Here is a 26,503-nt window from a genome sequence, read left to right on the forward strand (position 1 = left end):
CAAATGTGCGCAAGGAGTATGGGCATCAGATGATAAAGCGTCAGATTTTTAACATACAGACATTCGGCGTAACACCCTATTTTCCGCTACTACTCCCCAGAACATACCACAGAGTCCTAACACCTCTTAAAATGAGCACAGAAAAATCACAGGAATGATGATATTATTTATATAATTTTGACAGTTATGTACTATGAATTATCCATCTTTTTAAAATTATGCTCTGGCCCAGATGGGTGTGGTTTAGGTTCCAAAGCATATGGGGGAATTTCTGTCTGTCCCCGCCTCCAGCTCTACTGGCTCACAGAGGCACTGCTCCTCCCAGTTTCTTCCAAGAGGAAGCCATTTACGACCCCCCCTTATTCAACATTTGCCTGGAGCAAAGGGAAGTTCATTGTTCTGTTTCCCTGCTCCCAGGTGCTCCTCCCCTGATTCAATCAGAGAGGTGTAATCTCCTTTTGGTGGGAACAGCAGAAGGCAGCCAGGCCTGTGAATGCAGTTGCTGGGCAAGTTTCAACTCCTGTTGGGGGTAGTTGCCGGGCAGAATTCAATCTCTTCAAGCCAGGCTTCAGCTAAATGTCACTTTTGTTCTAGTTTTCTTCATTCAAATCAAACTTACAATTTTTACACATGCAGCTAGAACGCTGATTCTAAGTTCAAAACTATGACATTTAAACAGTTGCAACCTATGTGACTCAAAAGTAGGTCACTCATTTAAAGTAAAAGTAGGTCACTCATTTATTTTAAACATTTCGATTTTAGTGGTTTTAAATCCAATTTCACTTAAGCTGCTGATATCCACAGCCCAGCCAGTTTTGTTATAAACATTGCTTTAGACTCATCTTTCCAGATTTTGTATGCACACAAGACTACATTCTGCCAAATGTCTGCTGGTGTTCAGTGAGATTTTTGAATATCTTGCAATGTTTAAAATAGGCATTTTTAGCTTGCGTTTCAGAGAAACAAATGTGATTTCAAAGCGCTTTTTGAGCTAACAGGCACTGCTGTGTTTCCTTTGGCACCACGTTTCACTCATGGTGCTTCTGGCCCATCACGCTCGCACTGGTGGGTGGCAGGTCAGGCGACCGTTTTGGTGTGCGCAAAACTGTGTGTTTTTTCCTGGATTCTGGCGCAAATGTGGGCTTTTCGGCCATCTTGGATTTTCTAAGCTCACAGCACCAAATGTTGTAGCATAATAGTTCAAACGTGGGTCAAGACACCTGACAGCAATGCACGTAGGTGGTGTGAGTTATGGTTGCTTAGCATAATTTGGGAATGTGTAGTGTTTTTTGATTTCAATGTGAAGTGTCACATCCCTTTAACAACGTTTTTTTACTGAATGGACATATATATGTATGGCAGAGAACGAAAACAAAGGGGCTAAACATATGATGTCATCAGTGATGTCATCAATGACATTTGTGATGCCACCGTTCATGTTCTGGGTGTTTGTGTTAACAGTGCACAGTGGTGATGGATGGCATGGTGGCTTAGTTTACCATAACTGGCAAATTTCTGGGGTTTTTCAGTTTTATTTTGAACTATAATGGGGAGGTGGAAACATTTTTTTTTTTAGTGAAGTGCACAGGTTTTTGGTAGGGCAACTTAACCATAATGTCCCCTTAAAGTTTTTTTTTGTAGTGAATTGTACAGGTTTTTGGGAGGGGAACATTGTGTTAATGACGTTGATGTGCTGAACATACACCGTCATCATGTGATTTTGGGAGATATGTAGTGTAATGGACGTACTTGATATACATTTAACATACACCATACAGAACCCCCGCCCTATTGATATTAGAAAGGGACGGACTGAGCGCCTGTTTGCGGACGAGGTCAATAGTACCCAAAGAGGCATGGGGTATCTAAAAAAGTACTATTCTCTTACACAAAAAATGTTCAACGTAGAAAAAGGACACAAAGACATAAGTATTAATAAATAAATATGGAAACCTAAACGTGTGAAATGGATGGTACCATAAAAAAGGATGCCTCCATCGTAATTACTTCACAGAAACTCTGCAGCCTAGACTGACAGTGGACGCATGCAGTAGGACGAAGGGAAATAACATCAAAATAGTAAGTGAAGGTCATTTTCTTTATATGTGTGTGTACTTGGCATGTGGTGCAGAAATAATAATGCCTTTTTGTTGTTTTGACACAGAAATGACGAGTACTTTGGAGAAGTTGGAAAAGTACTTTCCGCATGGGGAAATGTCGGAAGATAGCGATAACAATGGTACACAGCACTCTGCGTATGCAAAGTAATGGCCAGTATTTTATGGACATTTAATAGATATATACTTATTTTTTACAGACCAGGAGAGAAGAAAGGGCAACAAACGACACAGACGAGGACAGGCTGAAAAGGATTGAACTGAAAATGGAGACGAATTTTAAAAGTTTAAGGGAATTTGTGGAGGACTGTGTGAGAGGAAAAGTACGTTACCACTGTCCCACCTGTACCTGCCCCACCTTCTCCATTCCCTAGTGAACCATCCCCAAACCTTCAAGTAGAAAATAGATGTTTTGAAGCAACATCCCCTCACAAATCTTCCCCTCATAACCAGCCTGTGTTGAATCCTAATTCCCCTATATTTGTGGCAGTATCTGCTTCCTCCGGTATTTCTTTGGAATGAAGTGCGTGTTTGAAAGGTTTTTGTACAGTAGTTGTAGTTAAAGATTTTGAGTAATACGATTTTTTTAAAAAAAGACTTCAAATGATCGCAAACAGCGTGCCTGTTTGACCTATTCGCAAGGAATGAAATGTGGATGTTGTAATGGCACTACACCTACCCGTACTAATGCGAATTAATATGGAATTGATGTTTGACAGCACCATCTGTGCAAGTTGTGTGTAAAGAAACGGAAAACAGCGTCCTAAGGACATACCTCGCCGTACCGCTTACAAACGACATAAAACATGTTCATAGAACACACCAGATGTCCGGGATGTCTGTAAATGAGCAAAATGGGAGCGTGTTAAGGACAATATACCAGTCTGTATCGTCCGCAGCCAAGATGGTACCGTCCATGGCGCGGTGGCCGGCATGTTCGTAGCCAAACAAAATGGAGTTGTCCTATGGACACTGGACCTGTCCGTACAGTGAGCATATCTTGCACACACATGCGCAGTACAACCATAAGTACAGCAAACATCGCGCCTGTCCCTAACTGTCTGTCTCACTTGTCGCACTTTGAATTAGTTTGAGAATCCGAACACTGTCCGTAGGACACTTGCGTGCATGCGCACGTTTGTTACTCTGAATTTGCTGTCCAGCGGACACCCATTTCTGTCACGGATGAGTTCAGGACGTCATCATGTGACCGCACCCACACTGAGCATGTGGACTAATTTGCACAGTTTGTGTGCTTCCGCAACAGTACAAAAGAACTTATACACACAAGGCAAATTATTGTACCGTATAAAAATGTAATTTCACATATCGCAGACAATAGCTTACCTGTGGACATGGTATGTAAAATTTTTGGAACGCTTTTCAGTGATGAAGATGGTGATGCGGCGCATCCCTCCACCCCTATAAATGGTTACACCCTCGAACGCATCTTCATTGTGCTTCTGGCTATAGCAGATTGAGTTTTGCTGCCTTTACTTCTGTAGTGACCAATAGGAAAACTAATTGTTATGGCATCTATGGCTACTGTCGCTTCATTAGCCTCAGCAACACCCCCAAACCCTCCACCACCACCACCTCCCCAAGGGCCTGCAGAGGGAAATACGGGTGAGGATGTAGAGATCGAGGAAGAGGAGGAAGAAGAGAATGAGGTGGAGGAACTGCAGACTACAAGCACTCACCGGGAGTTGTGGGTGTGGCGGTTGTTTTCCGTTTGTGGGAACATACCAAAAGCATGTGCGAACCGGGTCAGGTGTAACCAGTGCTAGTTGGTGCTGAGTTCTGGGAGACCTGGTGTGTACAGCTTTGGTACTACAACCATGAAGCAGCACCTAACTTCGTTCCACGGTGCAGACGTTTGCAAGTTGGTGCCATGTGAAGAACGTAGTAGATTAAGTTTCTCCACAGTATCCTCCGTGTCCGATCCTCTCACCACAAGAGACACTCCTGTGGGAGAGCGCCTCCCTTCAGCTGCCTCACAAGCCATTCGAAATGCTATTGACCCTTTTCTTTCAAAGGTGACAATAGTGTGTATGTATTGTGACGCAGTACTCTGCAGGGGGAGATTTTTCTAAGTGCTTTTGAGGCTACGGTCAAGGAGCATCAGAATAACTGCTTCCTACCCAAGTAAACATCACCCTATAGCTTTCTCTCTCCACCTGCCCCTTCTTATCTCTGTGGTTGGTGTCCCTTCCTTACCCTCCTTTGCCCTCCTCTCCTATGGTGTCGTGTGGCCAAAAGCAGGAAAGTGGAAAACAATAAAAATGTAAAACAAATGGCTCTTTTCAGAGCCGCCTTTCTCAGTTTAACGGTAGAATTAGCAAGTGACCGTTGTAGGGCCCCCACGCATTTTTGAAAAAGTCAGCGGACAGTTGTAGGACACAGAAATGGAGGGTGCATGTGGAGTAAAACCAAATGGACTTTACGCTTTGAGTAAGTGGTAGCTCTGAAAAGAGCCTTTGGGAGTGTTGTGTCTGCTTCAAAAACTGTACATTGGGGAAAACAGAATAGGAAATAGGTGATTCCAAAAAAGGGCGCAATGCATTTTGTACATTATGAAGAAAAATTTGGTTGCCAGCATATGTGACATGGACGCCATCTCGGCGAAAAATGAAAGCGCTCTGAAACAAAATGTTTTCATTGTGGAATGAGGACATGCCAACTTCTCCTAGAAAAGCACAAACAGCCTTATTCACATTGCGTCTCGCTTTCTCCATTTGTGGACCAAATGCAGAAGAACTGAGCCATATTTGTCTTTGTGCAATACGGGAAAAAAGTGTGTGGCAATTGGGGAACATGTCCTTGATCTGTGCAAGTCCTTCCTTCATTGCAAATTGCAAAGAAATTACTGACACGTGGCCTAAACTGTTGCCTCCACAATGAATGATAAGTATATCAAGATGACGCTCTGTCAGTAAAGTAACACAGAGAGGTACCAAGTCCAGCCATCTCATTCCACGCACGCCATTCCAGTGCACTTCCGCATGAGGCAATCCAAGATCTGTAGATAGACGGCAACTTTCTGCATGCTCTTTCAACCAATGTATCCATGAGTCTCCCAAAATCCAGATAATCTGTTTTCGAGCACACAGAGCCATAGCTGAGTGGTCTCCTGTCAGGGAGAGGACGGTCTCACTAAATCTCTCCATTCAGAACACATCTACTGAACTGTATTGACCAATCCCTAGCTGTGCTCATTCTCCTCATTTGCATGCGTCTCCACCCCAGCATCCCCGTTGGTAATATGTGCTGCCTGCAAACTACCGCCATGTCCGCGGACAAGTACAGGATCAGAGCGTGATGACTGTACAGTTAAGTAATAATCCCCTTTTCCCCTTGAAGGTGGGCTCTGAAAAGAGCATTTTTTTTATTTTTGGGCAGATGCCTTACAGACACCTGTTATTTTTTGTTTTTTTTTAATTTTTTGTTCTTACTTTCCTCCTACAACCATTACAGAACGTTCTCTAAAGCAAGCCATACATTCCAAAAGAACATGGCATTTCCCAAAGAAGACAGTGCAAAACCATCTGCTGCAACAACAGCAGCATTACCGGGATCAATGTTGTCGTGGCTGCAGAAAAACATACCAGCTCGTAACATAAAAGCATGCATGCCATGATTGATGTTACACCTCCCAATACTTTGATCTGGACAGAAAACAGACCTGTTGTCCCATTTTCCTCTAGGGAGTAAACCGGAAAAAAATAACTTTCGCAGTTGGAAAGATGTTCAGGAGTGCTTGAACCAACTCTCTTAAATCTTCCAACAAAGTACGTGACCTCATGTACCCCAAATGGCAAGCACCGTAGTGCAAAAGTACCGCATGAGGAGAGGTCATTGTACACATTTGTCGGCAAAAATGCAGAATTGACGCAACATCGCCATCACTCTCAGCACTCCACACCACCTCCACTCCTCTCACATCGTAATGGTGTGCCACATGCCTACTCTCGGCATAGTGTTGTAAGCCATGGACAAAAATATCTCCAAGCACCAAAACCCTGACCCTCTCCACCTCTGCCATCTTCAGTATACGCACCGTCTTTCGACACAAAAGAGCAATGTGAACGTCTGATTGGCTAATGCCTACAGTCCCCTTTGCATGCTGGATTTGCTGTAGAAACCCGTATATGACACGCCCTACCCGCGGACAAGTGTTGTCTATGTGCGGCACATAACTCTTACCCAGTCCTTCTACCCTTTCCACATCAGTCGCAAATCCAGTCCCTCATTGGACACAGTTAAGCAGTCACACAACCATCCACCAATCACATTAAACATCGCTAAATCTAACTTGCGCACTTTAAATTTACTATCGAAGACTTTGAATGGAAGTCACATATCGTTGAAAAGCACCTACCTCACAAACGACTGTGCAAGTGTCGCAGATTTCTATGTACACCCTCCATGCATGCGCACATGCCCGAGTATAGAGTACAGGTATGCATATTTTAATCAGAGAAGATGTGCAACCCTTATGATTTCATTTAAGCAAATTAATGCCGCCAGATCTGCATAGGCAATACATACCAACGCTTCTCATTTTAAGCACTAGATCTCTGATTTTTCATTGGCAAACTGCACTACATCTTCTTGTCTCCCGTATAACCTCTACATACATTGCAGGCATGCCTATTTACCGCTAAACTCGAGTTTACATTACAAAATGTCTGAGTTGTGTACTGTGTACGGCCTACAGTAATACTACTTCCAATGCGATCGTATGGGGAAAAATAGGCACTCCCGATTGCTGTGGTGAGATCTCCCCCTGAGGGTCTCCCGATTTTTCGGCATCGTACTTATAATTTGAAAGTAGACATTTCCCGCCTCCCCCATCTACTATAATGTCCCATCGCTTACAAACCTCTCTCCTATAGATTAAATAGCTTTAAAAAACAAGGCATTTTCATAACCTTAAGATTGTTCTAATTTCTGAAGGACTTGCAAGTAACATACTGCAAAAAACATACAAAGACAGCACATAGTGAAGTGAAATGCACACATGCACTGTGTTGCAATACGAAAGGAGAATACTCGGATACATGATGCAGAATTAACGTATACAGTGTCTTCACTGCTTTAAACGCACAAAGTGAATAATTTTTTTTCCTGAATCGCAGTGAAGACTGCTCTCCTGGGAAGCAACAGCATCTACACTGCAAACGACAGCCGAAGAAACCTGGTCTTTTCCAAAAAAAAGTAAGTACAGTACTACCTTTATATTCTAACTGTTCCTCAATGAGGGTGCGTGGATTATTTGTTAACTTTGGGCACCAAAGCAAACATTGATTTCTGCACCATTCTACTCACAAATCCCCATTTGTTAAACAAAGAATAACAGGCAGAATGGCTCACAAATCCCTGTGTGTTTTGGACTCAAACATACGTAATAATTAGAATGTTAGTACTAGGAAATCTGTTTCAATTTTATGCCATTTCGTTTACAAATAATGCTTCTCGTCACCACTGCGCCACTTTGTACTGTCATCTGAAGCACATTATTTTTCTATTTATATAGCACTACAGACTTCCCAAATCATTGTAAGAGTCCAATGCCCATTCACACACCACGACAAACAGCTTCCCCATCAAAATCATGCATGCATGCACACAACACACATACATTGTACAACAGACCAAAGCATGCCTTCTTTTTTCAACAGACACCAAAGAATGCCTACCAAAAAGCACGTCCGTAGAATTAGAGCAAAAAAAAGAAAAGTGTCCAATCTAAGCATCCATCTGTAGGAGTTTGTAGAGGACGTAGGAAAAAAACCAGCTAATACAGTCGTTTAGCAGAACAAAGGAAGCGTCAACTACTGAAACTTTACCTCCTCCATCAAAACATGTCACAAAACACAAAAATGTTGCCAAACAATCGGCTACCAGTACAGCTAGCAATGCTCCTAATAATCCTGATATAGTAACAAGAACCCACAGTAGAAAAAGTATTTTAGCAAAAATGTTTCGCCACAGAGTCCTTCAGAATCTAATAAGAAGTCCGAAATCATCCTCAACTCTTAAAACCTACTGTAGAAAATTAATCATACAAGCTCTCATGGACAGTGCAATCCTTCTCAAAAGGAAGTTGTTCCTATTGGTGTTAAGTAGGATGAAAGCACTAACAAAACTAAGTACCAAACTACAAAAGAAACTCAGCAATAAACAGAATGTGAACAAAAATAATTTCTTAAATGTTTGTGGAGGTGAATGGAGTCACACAGCAACCACAGAACCATATTTTAATGACGAAGCATACAAACAAAATCAAACAAACACAATTACCATCCATAGGAGTGGATGAGGGTATGAAAAAAATCAATAATACCATCATGGAACAAGAAACATTGCTTACAAAAGTATCCCCTGAAAACACCGAATTACCTCTCGATTCGACAGAACCACACTGTCCAGTATACAAATGGCCATGCACATCAATGTGTGCCATTCCAAACAAATCTTTACGTCAGTTCCTCAATCAGTATGTAAGAGGAAAAGACAAAAGTAAAATGAAAGTGCTGCAAAATATGGATATTTGTCCAGTGCACAAATACACAGGACTACAAGGACATTCATTAGCCTGCATTTCTGGGCCTATTTGCAAAAGCACCTTCCATGATATCAAAAGGATATCAGTACATCATTCAAATGTAAGAAATCTAGTGTATAAAATATACTATGCAAAAAGTCCAGCTTCAAAATTAGGCAATTTAAATAATACTCTTCTGCATGGTACACCCAAATATTTACAAGAAGAAATTGACCGTATTCAGAGAAAATATTTTGGAAGTGAAAGCCACTTACAAAAATGCAATCGTTTTAGAACATAGAAGCAACAATTCTGCACATAGCAACCTTCTATTACACACATACAGAAAATAAATATTAAAATTTAAAAGGTATTGGCTGAAGTACCAACCCGTGAGAGTGAGAGAGTGAGAGGGTGAGAGGGTGAGAGGGAGAGAGTGAGGCCGCAGAACGTTTTACAAAAGGAACACAAAAAATATAGACATGGCATACAAAATAGAAAACAATGAAGATTCTAAATGGTTTGAATTAGCTGTCTATCTTTTAGCAGAAAACAAATATGAACTAACTGAATGCCTAGTATGTTGCAGTTACTGCACTATAAAATTAGACAACAACCACACTCCTTCATGTGCTATTACAAATAATTTGGAATTGTTGCCACTACCAAAAATCCTGCAACAACTCAACTTGTATGAGAGCATCATAATTCAAACAGTTCACCCATTTCAAGTAATTCTACGCCTTCATCCAAAAACAGCAAAATTACCTCCCTCTGAATTGGTGAAAGGCATTTGTGGCAAAGTAGTTTATTTGCCATTAATTCTAACTCTAGGAGTGCAACGTTCAATAGAGCATTCTTTAATAGTCTTGGTAAATGGTGTACCAACAAAAGACACACAAATTTGGCAACAACTGGTGGACTTACATAAAGTAAGACAAGCATTGCAATATCTAAAAGACAATAACGAGTACTACAAGGCAATTAATATTGAAGAAATCTTAAGGAAGCAACTGAAATAATTCAAGAGCCATCGGAAACTGGACAATTTGACCTTCTGGATCCTGCTACAGTATCCACTCTTTTGGACCAGTGCACAATTCATCCATTGCATTCCAACGAAAGCGTAGATGATGCACTAGAAACTTACCAAATGCGACAAACCAAAGGTTCACCAATAAGTATATGGGAAAAAGTATAGAAGCACATGCTTTTCCACTGCCAAAGGTGGAAGATACGATGATAGACACACTCAGATTGGGGCATCAGAATACCGGTCACTACGAATATATTCGCAAGTTCCACATTTTGTCTAAATCTAGGAATACATATTCTACCTACTCTATGAAAGTGAATTAGCAACGCTATGTTGCGGAGTTGCCCACATTTTGAAATCTGGAACCCACTTTCAAAACATGTCAGCTACGCAGTTAATACAAAAAGTACAGGAAAAAGATGAGGTTTTACAATCAAGTATAATTTGTTTGCAAACATGCGTGATACAAGGAATACTGGTTCCGACGGCACAGAGACGTGCGTTGTATGATCAGAAACCTTGGACCACCAACTTGGTTTGTTACACTTAGTTGTGCAGAATATGCATGGGAAGATTTACATGAGTTCCTACGCATAGCAAACCGCAACAAAAACAACATATATTAACACCTGGAGAACTTTGCTCTCTAGAACCAGTGAATGTGTCAAGATATTTCTATCATCGTTTCATTGCCATGCTACACTTTATTTGCAATAAAACTGTTTCTCCCCTTGGAGAAGTGCAACACTTCTTTTGGAGAAAAGAATATCAAGCGAGAGGAGCACCACATATTCACATGCTGTTATGGATCAAAGGTGCACCTAAATTTGGTCACGACAGTGATAGCACTGTTTTGCAGTTTATCCAAAATATGTCACCTGTGAAATCCATTCACAACAGACAGAGAGTTGCATGGGCAGATTTTACAATTTCAAAGACACAAATGTGGCAAATATTGTCACCGCAAATACAAAAACAAAGGTAAATAATACACCAAATGCAGCTTTGTTATCCCTAGACCAGTTACAGAAACAGGTGAAGTAAACAACTTCATGTCTTCAGTTCGACAGTGTTAAAGGTAAATCACCTAAGAACACACATTACATAAAAAGAACAGAAGAATCAAAATATATCAATGATTGCAATGCAATCATTGCCCACTTGTGGAATGCAAACATAGATGTGCAGTACATTGCAGACAATTCTACTGCTGTTGCACGATATGTTACAGCCTACTTAACAAAAGCAGAAAAAACAGTGCTTCAAGACCTCTGGGATGACCTAGCATCAGACAAAACACTATCACAGAAATTGTACAGCCTAGGCATAAAAATGAGAGAATGTGGCACCTATGACGCAGCAGATCGTTTAACTGGTACTGCTTTGTATGGAAAATCAGACAACATAGTATGGCTAAGTCTTGGTCCTGCTAAATATAGGCAGAGAGTGCTGAAATCATACGAGGACATAGAAACAATTGCCAGAAATGGTCCCAACAGCCAAGACATTATAAAAAACAATTTACTGGGCACATACTATCCGAACAGGAGTAACACTTTGGAAAGCATGTGTCTATACCACATAGCTCAAAACTTTGCATACAAAAATAATATAAAACCCGGTGAAAGCAAACATAGATATAGAGTGACCGATTGTGAAGGGAGCTTAGTGAAACTTACCAAACAAAGCTTAATAATGTTAAATTGTCATTAAAAACTCCTCAACAGAAAGAACTATATTACATGTCTCTGTTACAACTTTTTAAACGATGGAGAAAAGAGGAAGACATACTAGATAACTACGACTGCTATGAAGATGCTTTCAAAGCAAATGAAAGCACTATCACCGATGTGAACTTTACGCAGTACAAAACAATGTTACACAATGAGCAGCAACAGGAAGAAGAACTTCAGGCCCAACTAGATAAGGACTCTTCCGACAGTACTCAACCTTCTGTAACAGGAAGTCAAGAGCCACTAGGACAACCACTAATAGCAAATGAGGCAGAAGTAGCTATGGCAGAAGTAGAAAACACCATGTATCAGTATCAAGAAGATACAGAAGACTTAACTGTACAACAAACAAAACTTAAAGATCAGCGCACCATTTTCGAAGACGTAACAAAACAAATTGTACATGGTGTACAACACGAAAATAAAGAATGTAACTGCCAAAATTACAAACCTATACTGCTGTACGTGCGTGGTGATGCTGGATCAGGAAAAACAATCATGATCAAAATCATCAGCAAGTTTCTTCAACAAATGACAAACTGTCAGCTGTTGTAACGGCCCCCACAGGTTTAGCTGCCTACAACACAGGCGGTGTCACTTTACACCGATTACTACTGCTTCCAGTAGAGCATCAAAATAAATTAGACTATTACAAACTTTATGCAGAAGCTGCAATGGAAGTACGCAGAGTATTGAAACAAATGAAAATGCTACTAATAGATGAAGTGAGCATGGTCTCCAACCTAATGTTGGCTTTCATTCACCTCAGATTGCAGGAAGTACTTAAAAATAACAACGAAGAACTCTTTGCAGGGAAGCACATTATCGTTTTTGGAGATCTTCTACAATTGACACCAGTGAAAGGTGAACCCATTTTTGAAACCTTAGGCCACAAACTGTGCCGTAAAACTGTTGGAAGCATAGGAAATGTCAACCTTTGGCTACATTTCCAATACAGAGAATTAACAGAGAACATGCAGAAATCTGCAGATCTCACTTCTGCCAACATCTTGAAGTATTAGAGTTGGTGTACTATCGCAAGAAGCACAAGTAGTATTGAAAAACTGCCACATTCATGCACTTTATGGCGATAATGCATGTGCAACTGATGTTATGGAACAATTAGCGCACAAAAATGTCAATTGTATGGCCTTAATTCCAACTCTTGAAAGCTGTTTCAAATTCAATGAAACAATGGTAAAGAAATGCAACCAATAATGGAAATTAGGGCTACAGACAAACTAGACGTACATGGTATGACAGTACCCATGTGTGAGCAAGCCACAACAAGACTAAGTAGTTTAGAAAATTCAATCTCCAACACAGCTGGGTTGGAAAAAATATTAAAATTATCCTTAAATTGTAGAGTAATGCTTAAACGTAACCTTGACGTCGAGCAAGGGCTAGTTAATGGAGCACTGGGTACAGTTGTTGGCTTTCAATCATACCCACGTGATAGCAATATTCAGTTTGTCAGTATTTGCTTTGATAAACTTTCAGAAGTGAAAAGGATAGGGCGCTCAATTGCTCGATTCCTCCTCTTCAAAGACATGTATGTACGTAGAGAGCAATTTTCTCTAACTCTTGCATATGCAGTTACCATTCATAAATTCCAAGGTCTTACCCTAGACAAAGCATTGATAGATATAGGAAAGTCTATAAAGAAGGCATGTAAAGTCAAAGCTGATATTCCTTGCATTGTAGAATACAATAGACTGCGTTCACAGTACACCCCCCATCTGAAACAATATCCTGTTCCAGATAAAGGAAAACGTGGTAAAAGAAAACTAAATCAAACAGAAATGCAACAGAATCGAACAGCAAATCCCTCAAAGCAAACAAAAGAAGCTAAAGCTTCATCAATTAACAAAAACAAAGAAGAACCTATTAGGGAATGTGAACCAGGTACACCTTCAAAGAAGGAACAGAAACTCTGAAAAATGCACTCAGATGCAGTACTAGCTGGTCCATTCAAATTTGCAAATGAAACTGGGTTAAGTTGCTATGCAAATGTAGCAATGAATATTCCATTTCAATTGCCACCAATTGTTAACAATATTTACTTACACAGTACAAACCAATTGTGTTTGCAAATGTTAGTGCTTCATAGAAACGCAACAAACAAACCTAACACATACAGTGTGCATGGAATAAGGCAAGAATTGGACCACTGTGCTAGAATGGTGAGATTCACTATAAACTCACAAGAAGATCCACAATAATTTCTAATGTACATACTATTAGTATTGGAAAACAAAAGCATACCTGTAAATGAAATCTTCCAGATTTCGTAAATGTGGAAACATACATGCACTCTCTGTAGCAATGTGATACAGGAACAAATCCCAAATGAGCGATTTGTGTATGTTTACATACCTAATTGTGAATCTATTCCATTTCAGCAACTTGTACAGAATGCAAACCATGGCAGATTATGTACTATTTGCAATTCAGACAATCGCTCCACCTTACTGATACAATCACATAATGCCTACATAATGCTTATGCTTCTATGTTATAATTCAGATGGTATTAAAAACAACTGCAAACTGACTGGATTCACACACGGTCAAGTGTCACTTGGAAATAAAACCTTTACAACAATAGGTATCATCTACCATGCAGGAGCTACAACCAATGCAGGTCACTACACAGCATACATTAAAAAGAAATGTGATGGTTCGAATGTAATGATAGCACCATTACTCTAAAGCAGAGATTGCCAGCTCATCTTACAATGTGCATTTAATCTTCTTAAAGTCAAAATTAAATAAATAATGTGTACTTCGAGATTACCAAAAAATTATGTGAAAGACTACAAACAGTTAGAATACGCCTACAGGTATCTAACTGCCCAAGAGGCTATAACGACACAAATAAATGAATATCACAGATCTGTAAGAACAAATGCAGTTAGAATACGCCTACAGGTATCTAACTGTTTACAATCGGCAGCAAGGCAACAAACATAACATTAATCAGAAAGAAGAAGGAAGCACTCAAAGGAAACAAGGAAGTAGTTAGTACCATAGCAAATAAAGTTTTTTTTTAATCCAATAAGGATTTTTTTTTTCCCAGACCCAAGGATTAGAAAAGCAAACACAGAAACTGAGCGGAATGCACAGTACACTGGTTTGTAAACTAAATATGAGGGTAAAAAAAAAAGTTAACTGTCTATTATGCAATGTAGTAAGTTTTCATAAAATACAAAAACTAACATACCTTTTTCTTTTATCACAAAAATTAAAGCATACTTCCACCAAGTACTAAAGGCATTTTAAACATATGGATTCTGAACAAAGTATATTAGCAGTAATTTTGTACACATGCGAACCTACACGTCAAATCTATGGTAGCAATATGCTGCTGTGGCTGTAGGCTGGCCCTTGCATCTTGGTTGTGTAACCTACCACCTACGCCTTACGACCAAGGTACAAAGAGTATAGTTCCTACCCACAACCATCGCTGCATATCAAAACCATGGTCCTTGTAAATTAACTACTTTTAAGTTAACTTTTGGGACCATCATCTGCAGCCATGCAGCCAAGACGCTAGGACGGGTACACAACTACCGCATTACACCACACCCATATTCACTTATAACCCCAATGCTTAGGACTTCAGTCTACGGTGCATGGCCTTTGGACATGCAGGCAACACTCTGGGTCCAGGGCAGAAACAACACAGCATATTGGAACCATTGTGCCTTGTAATTTCACTACATACAAAGTTGGTTTTGGGAGCATAGCGTTCGGCCATGCTCCCAAAACGTTACGCCCTCCCCACAACCATCTTAATGATGTTGCATAGTACAAGTGGACCTATAGCTGTGATATGCTGCAGTAGTTTGTAGCCACTGGCTACAGACGTGAGTGTGAGGCCATAGATTTATCAATGACTGGGTATACAGTATATATAATCCATAGGTGCTTACAACTGCAGTGCATTTTACTTTGTTCAAATACTCTACATCCTGGCCACTACTACCACACCATATAACATCAATTGGGGCATATAACACTACGTACAAATGTGATTTTGGGGGGCATGGCCTTCAGCCATGCACCCATAACTGCAGCCCCTCCCCACAGCCACCTGAGTGATGCACTACCACACCATATCACACCCATTGTTCCTTGCAAGTACACTACATATAACTGTGCTGTTGGGTGCATGGCCTTCGGCATGACTGCAGAACCTCCCCACAGCCACTTGAGTGATGTTCAATACTAGGGGTGTCTCTCTAGCTGTGAAATGCTGCAGTGATTGTGGGCAGGGCCTAAAATCTTAGGTGTATGTCCATACATTTCAATATATGGATGTGAAGTGGCTTATAACTCCAGTGCTTAGAAGTTTCGTCTTGGGTGCATGGCCTTTGGCCATGCAGCCTAGGTTGTACACACTCCCCACAACCATCTGATCAATAATGAATACTACAGGTATACCCATTGCTGTGACATGCTGCGGTGGCTGTGGCCAGGGCCTACAGTCTTGCAAGTATGGCGTCCGGCCTACGGCCATGCACCCAAGACTGTAGGCCCTGGCCACAATCACTGCAGCATATTACCCCCATGGTTAAAAATCAGTAGCACACCCATAGAAGGAAACATTGTAAAATGTAGCATGTACTGAATTTGTACCCAAACTATGGGAGCTGGCCACACCTGCCAGATGCATAATCGATTGTGTGGGTGTGAAGTATAAATTTGATAAGCTGCAGTGGTTGTGCGCAGTGTCTACATGCTTGGGTGTATGGCATACAGCCTGCAACCATGCACCCTAAAGTATACATCTTTGCCACAACCACTGCACTAGATAAAACCCATGTTGGCTTGTAAGTGAAGAGGTTATAACTTAAATTGTTGGGTGCATGGCCTTTGGCCATGCACCCAAGAATACAGGGTCTCCCCAGAACCACCTCAGTGATGTGTGGTATTTGTGGTTTTTCTATAGGTGTGGTATCCTTCAGTGCTTCTGGCCAGAGGCTGCACTCCTAGCTGTATGTCCATAGATATTACATGGGATAGATGTGCAGTGGACATGGACGTCCAGTGGTAATAACTTTGTTCTTGGGTGCATGGCCTTCGGCCGACGGCCATGCATTCAAGACTCTAGGCCCTGGCCACAACCACTGTAGCATGTCACACCCATGGCGGCGTACTGATGAATACAATACCCATAGGAAAGGTAACGCAATTATGGCATGTTGTCAATTTCAATGGTCGCTAACACCACGCGTGTCCTTACAACAGTTACAAGTTACCTTTGCACTGCATGGACTGAAATACTACCGTTATTGGACCCCTCATTTTCTGTGCGTACAAAGTGGCCATAGAAAATACATCATGAAGACCGACCGCCAGAACAAATGCATTGATCACCCATGTCTTACTGTCTGAACCTTTCCTAACGCTCTATGACACAGCAAAGAAGTTTTATAAATATAGCATGTTTGTGCTTGTTGTCACTCCGCTATCGGCGGATCCAAGATGTCGAGCGCATCCAAACAATCTGACGCAGAACACGGCTCGCTGCAGCCAATCGGCAGAGATGTCGCGTGTCCGCGGTCATGACGCCAGCCCCTTAGCCAATCGGTTTCATGTCCGCGGAGCGAACTGGGAGGTGTGACCGCGGAGCAGACATAGATATCACTAATTTTTTAAGACCTACTTTTTGGTCGTTTTAAAGAAAATTACTGCACGGATTATCACCAAATTTACAAAAGCACGCTTTCGGGTCCATGCCCCTGCTGCAAATTTAGTGAAAATCCGTCCAGCAGTTTGGCCTGTAGCCGTGCGCAAAGTTTATCCCCCATTCAGTCTATGGGAAAAAGACATTTTGGGACCCCCCCCTTATAACTTTTCCCCCCCTGGACGAATCCTCACCAAACTTTGCAAAACAATTCAGAGTAGCCCATATACTTTTTTTGCAAAGTTTGGTGAGGATTCGTCCAGGGGGAGCGAATAGAAGCCACCCAAAAAGGGCTCTTCCTATGGAAACAGCAACTTAACCATAACTACACAGCCACTACTGTCGCTGTGTAATACACATATATATATATATATATATATATATACATACACACATATATATATATATATACGGTCAATTGTGCAAAAGGTCAATAAAGGACCTTTTAAATTCGGGGATACAGTCAATTCTCCCCGATCAATTTGTCTCGAAACAGAATGTTCTGAATTTAGGTATTTGTGCAGCACATTCAGTGCTCCAAATGTGGTTGTATCCTGAACACACACAATACTATCAACCTAGGTGTCCGCTCAACACTGTAGGTGTTAAATCTAGGCCTACTCCCACTACGCTGTACATCTGAATCTAGGGGTCTAGAGTCTAGGTGAAATATCACAAAAGCATAACCCAAACCCTGAGACACACAGATTTAATCAAGCTGAACTACACATTGGGAAATATTCTGCTGTATACTGAGTCTGTCATGATACAGAACTGAACACAGGTGAGTTTAACACAAACATTAAATACTAACACCAACCTAACACTAACACTTATACCTACACTGAGCTTTTAAACAACCCAACCCCATTGTAAGATACCACCACCCCATAAACCTGTTCCACTCATAATTCACTAACAGACAATCCAAAGGAACTCCCACAATACAGAGCCCGCAAACCTAATAAACACTCAGGAATGAAAAAGGAGTAAATCTACTCAACATCACACGTAGGCTAACGCCTCTGATCCAAAAACATACACCCAAGACCCAACCAAAGGAACCCAAAAGAATAGGAAAGAAAAAGAAAAGGCAACCCCAATAAATCACAGGGAGAAGCAAATATTGGCAGCTACCACAGTTAGCGCAAAGCCACAAGACACGATAAAAGAGCAAACCTCAGATCCACAGGAAGGCATTCGCAACTGTGAACTACACCAACACATCCAAGTACAGAACAGCAAACCACATGAAGACACTGCCACGCTGTGCAAGCAACCATGGAAAAAGTACAAACGAAATTGATTTAGACATGGCTACCATGTAAGGAAACAAACAGCAATGGAATGCACACCTACGTGCCCTACTGAAATATAAGGGCCCCCATGTAAAAACAGTACAAAATAATTCTACCCAATGCCTCATCTGTCAACAGACCACCTTCGAGAGCAGCAACCAATAATCAAGAACATTAATCAGCAGGATATCGGGACTCCAAAGGGAAAGGCATGAAATACACAGAAAGAAAAAACAGAAAGGACACCTCCACGCCATACATCACAAAAAAACAAGGGGACCAACAGCACCATCAACCTCAAACAGAAGAGGATCTAGAAGAAGATGTGAAACCAATACAAAGCCTAACCAAACTACTTATTGAAGAAACAGACTTAAGAGCACATAACCTGCACCCCGCTGACAATGACAGTCAACAAGACCACCAAAAGACCCAAGGACAAACAGACCACAATAAATACAAATATACACTGCAAACAAATCAACGCCACATCTACATCCATCTACGATCTACTGTACGACGGAGGAGATAGACATCCTATTCATCACAGAAACCTGGCTAACACAAAATTACAAATTCATACTGCACAGATGTCTGCCTGACAACTAAGTTCAAAAAGGCAAACAGAAAAGGAAAGAGGAGGAGGACTCGCTGGAAAATACAAGGAACATCTAAAAATAAGGACAACCCAATCTGAACATCCCAAACTGTGAATCACTCATTTTACACCCAAGCTCAGATTCCCAAACAAATCTCACATGCATACTAGTCTATAGACCTCTGACCTATCACGCAATCTTGGTTGACACTTTTCGTGGAAGCCATCACTATCATGGCCATAAAAAATAGCCACCTGATTATACTCAACTACTTCAACATATGTTTTGAGATGAGAACACAAACTCACTGAAAACACAAACTAACTAGCTTAAGACAATGCAACTACAACAAATGGTAAAAGGAGCCACGGATACAACTGACCACACACCCTAGATGTAATCTTTGCCAATAAAAATCCGATCACAACAGCACCACCATTCCAGATACTGTGGAGCGACCACCTCCTTATACCCTTAGTAGTCCAAAAACCACCAAAACATCCAGCAATCCTCAAAATAACCCCTGGATCTGGAAAAGAAACTGGAGAATCGTCAAGAAAAACTAGAATCCACAAAACCACCAATCGCTTCCCTGGGCGGGACTAACAGACAAAAGAACAGACAAAAAAATCAGTGGCTAGATGGTCCATGCCCCACCTCAAAGCAATACAATACTAGAAGAAGAATGGAGTAATAACTACGACCAAGACAAAAGACTAACGTGTCAAAGATAGATCAGATCAGAGAAATTCTCAAAGCAAAGAAGAAATACAACAATGAATGGATCACAGAAGCCAAGAACATTCAGAAAGAATTGTTCAACAACAAAAAAGATGAAAAACCCACCTGGGTGCAATAAACCAGGCCGCACACAAATACTATGCAATGTTCTTGACGACCACTTTATGGAATAAAATTACCAACATACCCGACCACTCACCTCAACCAACCAACCAATCCCCGACTGTCACCAGGCTGACCATCTTTCCCCAAATCCCAAGGGAAAGATTCATCGGCCTGGTGAACAAAAGCAAGAAGGCATGTTCCACAGCTAATCCCTGCTCACCAGTCATCTACAAGTCCATCTTTGAACAGAGAACACCGTCAGAATACTACCTCAACCTCTTTAACCGGTCACTTTCAACAGGAACAGTACCAAGAGCCTTCAAATCAGCCAACATCAAAACACTCCTTAAAGATACATCAGGCAACATGGGAAACCTCTCCCAAACAGACCTATCTCAAACATTCCATACCCGGCAAAACTAATACAGACCTATGTTTACGAACAAACACTGGAATATGTTAAAAACAATCATCTATTGCATCAGGCACAAGCAGGCTCTAGACCCATGAGCAGAATGGAGACTGCGCTACTCTCTAAATGGGATGATCTAAAGACCAACGTAGACTCCAACACAAACTCGGCTCTGATACTACTCAAGCTTTCCACAGCCATAGACAGTCAATCATGGCACCCTCATTGGGAGGGTGGGACATGATTAGAAGACAAAGGGATCAGCAACATCACCGTGCATTTGATAAAATCCTTCTTGCTCCAGAAGAACAGAAACAATATGGCTAGCACATTCAAATCTGCACCCCGAAACACTACATGTGGAGTCCCACAATCCTATGCCCAGTATTGTTCAACATCTACATGATGCCCCTAATCAACCTAATAAAAAAAAACAGTTTCACATGCTACAATTACGCACACAACACCTATATCTACAAAATCAATGCCAATGTAGAGGACCCCACGTTAAGAGACTGTGTCAAAGAACTTTGCCAATGGATGAGCAGAAAAATAACCTTAAAATTAACCTGGACAAAACAGAAATGATTTCGCCCAACAACCAAGACATTCGATGGCCCACAGACCTGGGATCCCCACCGAACCATCATAAGCCTCAAAGCACGCATTTCTTCCTTGATGGTAGATTCCTTAATGGGGCTTAATGCCAACTCTGACGAGTTTACCAACAAAAACAGTTCGAATCAGGTGATTGGGAGCCATTTTGCATTAGCTATGGCTTGAACACCCGGGGGCTAAGAACGAGGAAAACAACATCTCAGCTGTGCTAAAAAGTCTATGCTGCTCAGGAATCCTGTTAAGTGCTTCTGTAGATGCTGCTGAAACAATTTTTGAGTTTGACCTTACTAGGAAGTGTCATCTCCATAAGGCTCAGAAAAGTTGCTGTACTGTTCTCATCCGGAAACTCAAAGGATGTAAGGGGAACAGGGAGTAAGGTAAGCACAGATTCAAGATTTTGATACCATACTTCCAAATGTCAAGTGTTTTTCTAGAACCACATAGATGGACACATGCAGTGTAGTCAAACTGCACACCGCCCTGCTAGGCTGGAGACAATTGCAGATAGGAATTTCCTCCATAAATCCATACTGTGTCCAACAATGCAGATGTTCCTCCAGCCAGGTAAGCAAGGTATATTATGAAACTGAGGTTTCCATTAGTGCCCACAGGTACCCCGGCATCGCCCTTAAAACAGAGAACAAGCAAATAGCTGATTCTTAGCAGGTTTCTCTGGCTCCTTGAGTCATGTCAGACATTGTATATGATGGTTCCAGATATTTCCACAATCTTCATTAATTTGTGCTACCACTTCATCAGTATAGCCCCTCATTCTACCAGCTTTACAACTCTTAGTCCCATCAAGTCTACAACAATAGAGCCTTCGAGATTCAGTTGTACCCTTCTGGTACAATGTACATAATTTTCCTGCTGCCCAACATCTTTTCTTATACATTCACCTTCATTGACTGGAATTACTGAAGCTGTAACAGATTGCCCTTGAAACTGTCCTACAAAACAACATAAGGCTAGTTGCCCCAGACCTAGTGCAGCTCTAGATTCTCTTTCATCTGGAATAATCTAGGTATGCCTGAAGCATGGGGAATGAGTGAGCAGATATAACACAATCGTGCACATTTCTCTCCCCACCTCGTTCATATGCCCATACCAGACTTTCTGTGCAGCAACACCTTGGTTTACAATCATATATATAAATAATCTTAAAATATTCATTTTGATCTTAATATTGCCCTTCTCATGCGTGAAGAATTAATCTCAAAGTCCTCACTAGCCCCATGCTAAACGACAGGAGTGAAAGGAAGTGTCCTGGGCCATAATGTTTTCTATTTTTCTCCTGTGCCAGTGGAGGGATTCCGGTGTCCCGCCTCACATCAGTCAGATGCATCCAACCCTGATGTCCCTCCACTTTCACCAAAGTTGGAGTTGCATAGATCACTGCATAAGGGTCAGGAAACCTCTCACTCCACGTCTCACAAATGTCCTAATGAAGACTCGGTCTCCTGGGAGCAATGCTGATGCTTTGACTTCAGATTTTATAACCATGTCTTTTGTCGGAGCTGACTGCTGATGAATATTTTCAACCTGTGAAGACATTTATTTGCATTTTTAAAGTGCTCACAGAGCCCAGGGGCAGTGAGGCGCTGTTACAGGAATATGTCTCTTAGTTGTGTATTCATAAGCGCTTAATACCTGGAGGTTTCCAAGCACGGACCCGGGGATACAACTTGTGTTGCTTTGTGTGGTCTTGTTTCCAAGGCGCGCACATCGCCGCTGAGCTATCCTACCGGGATGACAGCATTGCTTAAGGCCCTAGAGTACTCCCTACGCTCATTGCCCAGAATCTCTAGCAATTATTTGGCATCTGCTGCATAGGTACAGGGATAAGTGGTGTAGTGATCTTACACCCTATGATTATCAATGTACAGAACGGTGTGCCATAATTCACCTTACTCATCGAAGCCTGGGAGAACCAGCCTGTCCTTTTTGATAATCACCACTTCTAAAATTACAGTAACAATGATACTTGGTGTGCTCTTGTGAATTTTCAGTCCAAAATGAAAATTCAAGTAGTATTCACAAAGTTCTGCCTGAAATACCAGGGACCCATCCAACCACAACCACGACCCCATAAAAGAACAGAGCCGCATGCAGAGGCGCCCCCTTTATCATGTGATCACTGTAATGTGCATGCAGAAGCGCTGTTTTTACTTGGAATAACCCTGGTGTTGAGCATATAATATCTGTCTGCAAATGTAATGGTTATATTTAGTTTGCTTAGAATGTCTCAACCCAAAACATTCACTGGTGTCTCCATACAATATAACAAGGTAGCAGATATATTTTGATTCCCACCTTGATGTGCAAATCTTGAGTGTATGGAACTGACAGGACTGCCCAGAAAATCCCTGTGTGCCCATCGTGCTACCTGATAAGGGAAGACCGACTTCCTTTATACAAGATTTTGTAGCCCCTCTGTTTATCAAAGAAAAAGGTTTGATTTCCTATTCTTACACCTAACTAGAGTTCCTCTTGAGCAAACAAACAGAATGTCCATGTCCGTGAGTTGCAAGATGGATCCAACCGCAGGACCCCACGGCAAACCAGTTTGTATCGCTTTTCGGCAGCAGTAATAGAATTGTCAGCCACCTTCGTCAGGGCGTGGCTTCAGGACCTGGGAGAGTCTGTGATCCCTTTTCTTTCACAAATGAACCAACATGGGCAAAAGATCCACTGCAGCTGCCAGGCTCAAATCAGATGACTCTCCTAGGTCCTGAAACCACACCCTGATGTAGGTGGCTGACCATTCCTTTACTGCTGCCAAAACGCGACACAAAGTGGTTTGCCGTGGGGTCCTGCGGTTGGACCCCTCTTGCAACTCACGGACATGGACATTCTGTTTGCTCATCCTGTTAAGGACCGCGTTGATAGACCCTGTTTGAACCACATTTTCCTACATCAAGGGAAGGAGCACTCATATTGCGCTGAGTTAGGAAGTGTATTTTCTACACAATTGAAGCATTTAGATGTTTCTTCATTTGAAATTTAAAATATACCTTGAATAGTAGGACCTAGGCCACGGTCCTTTCTAATTTAACTAATGGAGATCGAAATGTAGACATTAGTGGCCCCTTATGTGTACAGTTTATGTATATATTCTCATTATTAAAGAATTCTGTCTTTTTTCACTTTGGGGTCTTTGTGACAGCCAGCTCGAGGTCTTCACATCTGTCCCTACAATGGGCCTTCTGCACAATTTATGGGCCATGTATCCATCCTATTTCCATTTGTGGACAATGAAAATTGCCCATGCTGAGAGCACTGGACAGTCTTGATTCTATTAAAGACAAGGAGGTGCGCATTATGCTTTAACTTCATTTATTACCACTTTCAGCATTTTCAAATTATTTTTAAACACACACTTTTTTTGTTTGTCTCTGCGCCTCAGTGAAGGCCTACAACCAAAAAAGGGAAAAGGGGTGTAGTTTCTTTCCACGTTAAAAATGTTCCCCAAGGACTACCAAACCCCACAACTCTTTGCTTCGATGTAGTCCTAGCCTGCCTCTCTCCTCCAATCAGGCTCTGTCCCAGTCTATATGAAGCACACTCAAAGCACAACTCCTCTTTCTTTGGCAGAGCTAGTCCCAATAACTTGAACCGTAACAGTCAACAATGCAATCCATAACAAACAAAGGCTTCATTCCAACCACCGTCGACTCCACAGCCTGAACTGAGCTCTCATCTGTGTTTCTGCCTCTGATCAAGTCGCTTTTTGCTCTTCTCCAGAAACAAATGGAGATAAGATCATAAGGGTGGGTACTGGGTGTACAAATAAACAGTTTACATTAGCATTGTTCATCCCTTGGGCGGGATATAATGCTTGCCTCCTTGTCTTTAATAGAATCAAGATTGTCCAGCGCTCTCAGCATGGGCAATCTTCATTCTATAGCGAGACAAGAGGCGAGCATTATGCTTGTTCAAAGCTGTCAATCACTCTACTCACTATCTTGGAGATAGGCATGAAATAAAAGGTTTAGAATGTACTCATTCGACCAATCAGCAGACTTCATATCATCCTGTAAGGGTACTCATACTGAGAAGGGCCTAGAAGCCATTGCGCCTCTCGCTGAATGCGCACCAAATTGAGCCAAATCAATTCCTGCCCTGTGCATTACTTCTCTAACCCATCTGGCTATTGTAGCAGTTGCAGCAGCGTGGAAAGGTTACCTACGCACAATTAGGAGCTGGGAGACTCCCCTAGGCCTAAACCCTGCTGTGGCAGCCTCGTAGTCTTTGATACATTGCGCCACATACAGTTTGCTATTGTTGGGAAAATTTGGGTAGGAGAAAACATGAGAATCTGACTTCTTTCTGTTAGTGACATTAAAGGCTACCCCATCTGGGTAAAAAAAAACTTTCCTGTCAACCTCCAGGGCCTTCACGTCAGAGACCCTCTTGCAAGCTATAAGGCACAGTAGCATGGCCAGTTTCCCTGAAAGCTGTGAGCGTGAAAGATCTGTATTGTCCGGCCAAGATAGGAATAGTTGAAAAACTGCCTGCACGTCCCAAAGGGATGAATATTTGGGTTCCGGGGGCTTGCGCACCTTAATTCGTTTCAATAGGCGCAACATCGCTGGATGTTCTCCTACTGGCTTGTTATCTACTTTTATGTGCTCTGCTGATATAGCGGACCTGTATATTCCTATCATCCTATATGTATGAATGCCCTTATGATGAAAACAAGTACCTCGGACCATCCTGATACACTTGTAGAACAATACAACAGGGAGATGACAATCCTACTGGACAAAGTCACACCTATGAAGTCTAGAACAACTAGGCAGCCCATTCATCACCAAAAATGGTTTACGCCAGATTTGGCTAAACTAAAAGCTAATAAGAGACACGCAGAGCATGCCTGGGTGAAAGACAAAAATGTAGATAATAAGGTGGCTTGGAAACTTCTTGAAAAAGCCTATGAAGCTACAATTATGGAAGCTAAGCTGACCTATTATAATAACAAGATTGAGAAAGCAGGAAATGAAATCAAGGAACGTTTCGGTCTCTTTAGGTCATGTGAGAAACCCAATGTATTAAATCATTTCATCCATACTCAGGATGATTGTACAAGAACTCAAATCTTTTTCTGATAAATTGCTACGTGCCCAAAATAAAATCAGAAATGAGTTGGAGAGTCAGAAACCAGATAGACACCCTCACTGTAGGGAGTGTGGATATTAGTAGTGTGACCGACACTCAGGCACCTAGTGATAATTGTTCTAACCAGGAACCATCCTCGGTAGGTTTTCAGTTTCCAGATATCTCAGTTACAGAAACCATAAATATTATGAAAGCTATGAATCACACCAGCTGTCCAGAGGACCTTATCCCATCAAAGATTATTCTGAGTCACAAGGATATCTTTGCTCCATTTTTATGTAGATTCATAAATGCTTCCTTTAGTTACTGTAGTGTACCGCAAGCCATCAAAGCCGTGGCGGAGACACCTCATTTGAAGAAGCTAGGTCTTGATCCCAAATATTCCACAAACTTCTGACCCATTACTAACGCTCTGTTTTTCCTAAAGTTGATTGATAAGGTGGCTACGACCCACCTCCAATCTTATATGGAAAATTATGGTCGGTTAC

Source organism: Ambystoma mexicanum, chromosome 1q (assembly GCF_040938575.1).
Source record: "Ambystoma mexicanum isolate Mex_15411 chromosome 1q, UKY_AmexF1_1, whole genome shotgun sequence".
NCBI classification, from domain to species: domain Eukaryota; kingdom Metazoa; phylum Chordata; class Amphibia; order Caudata; family Ambystomatidae; genus Ambystoma; species Ambystoma mexicanum.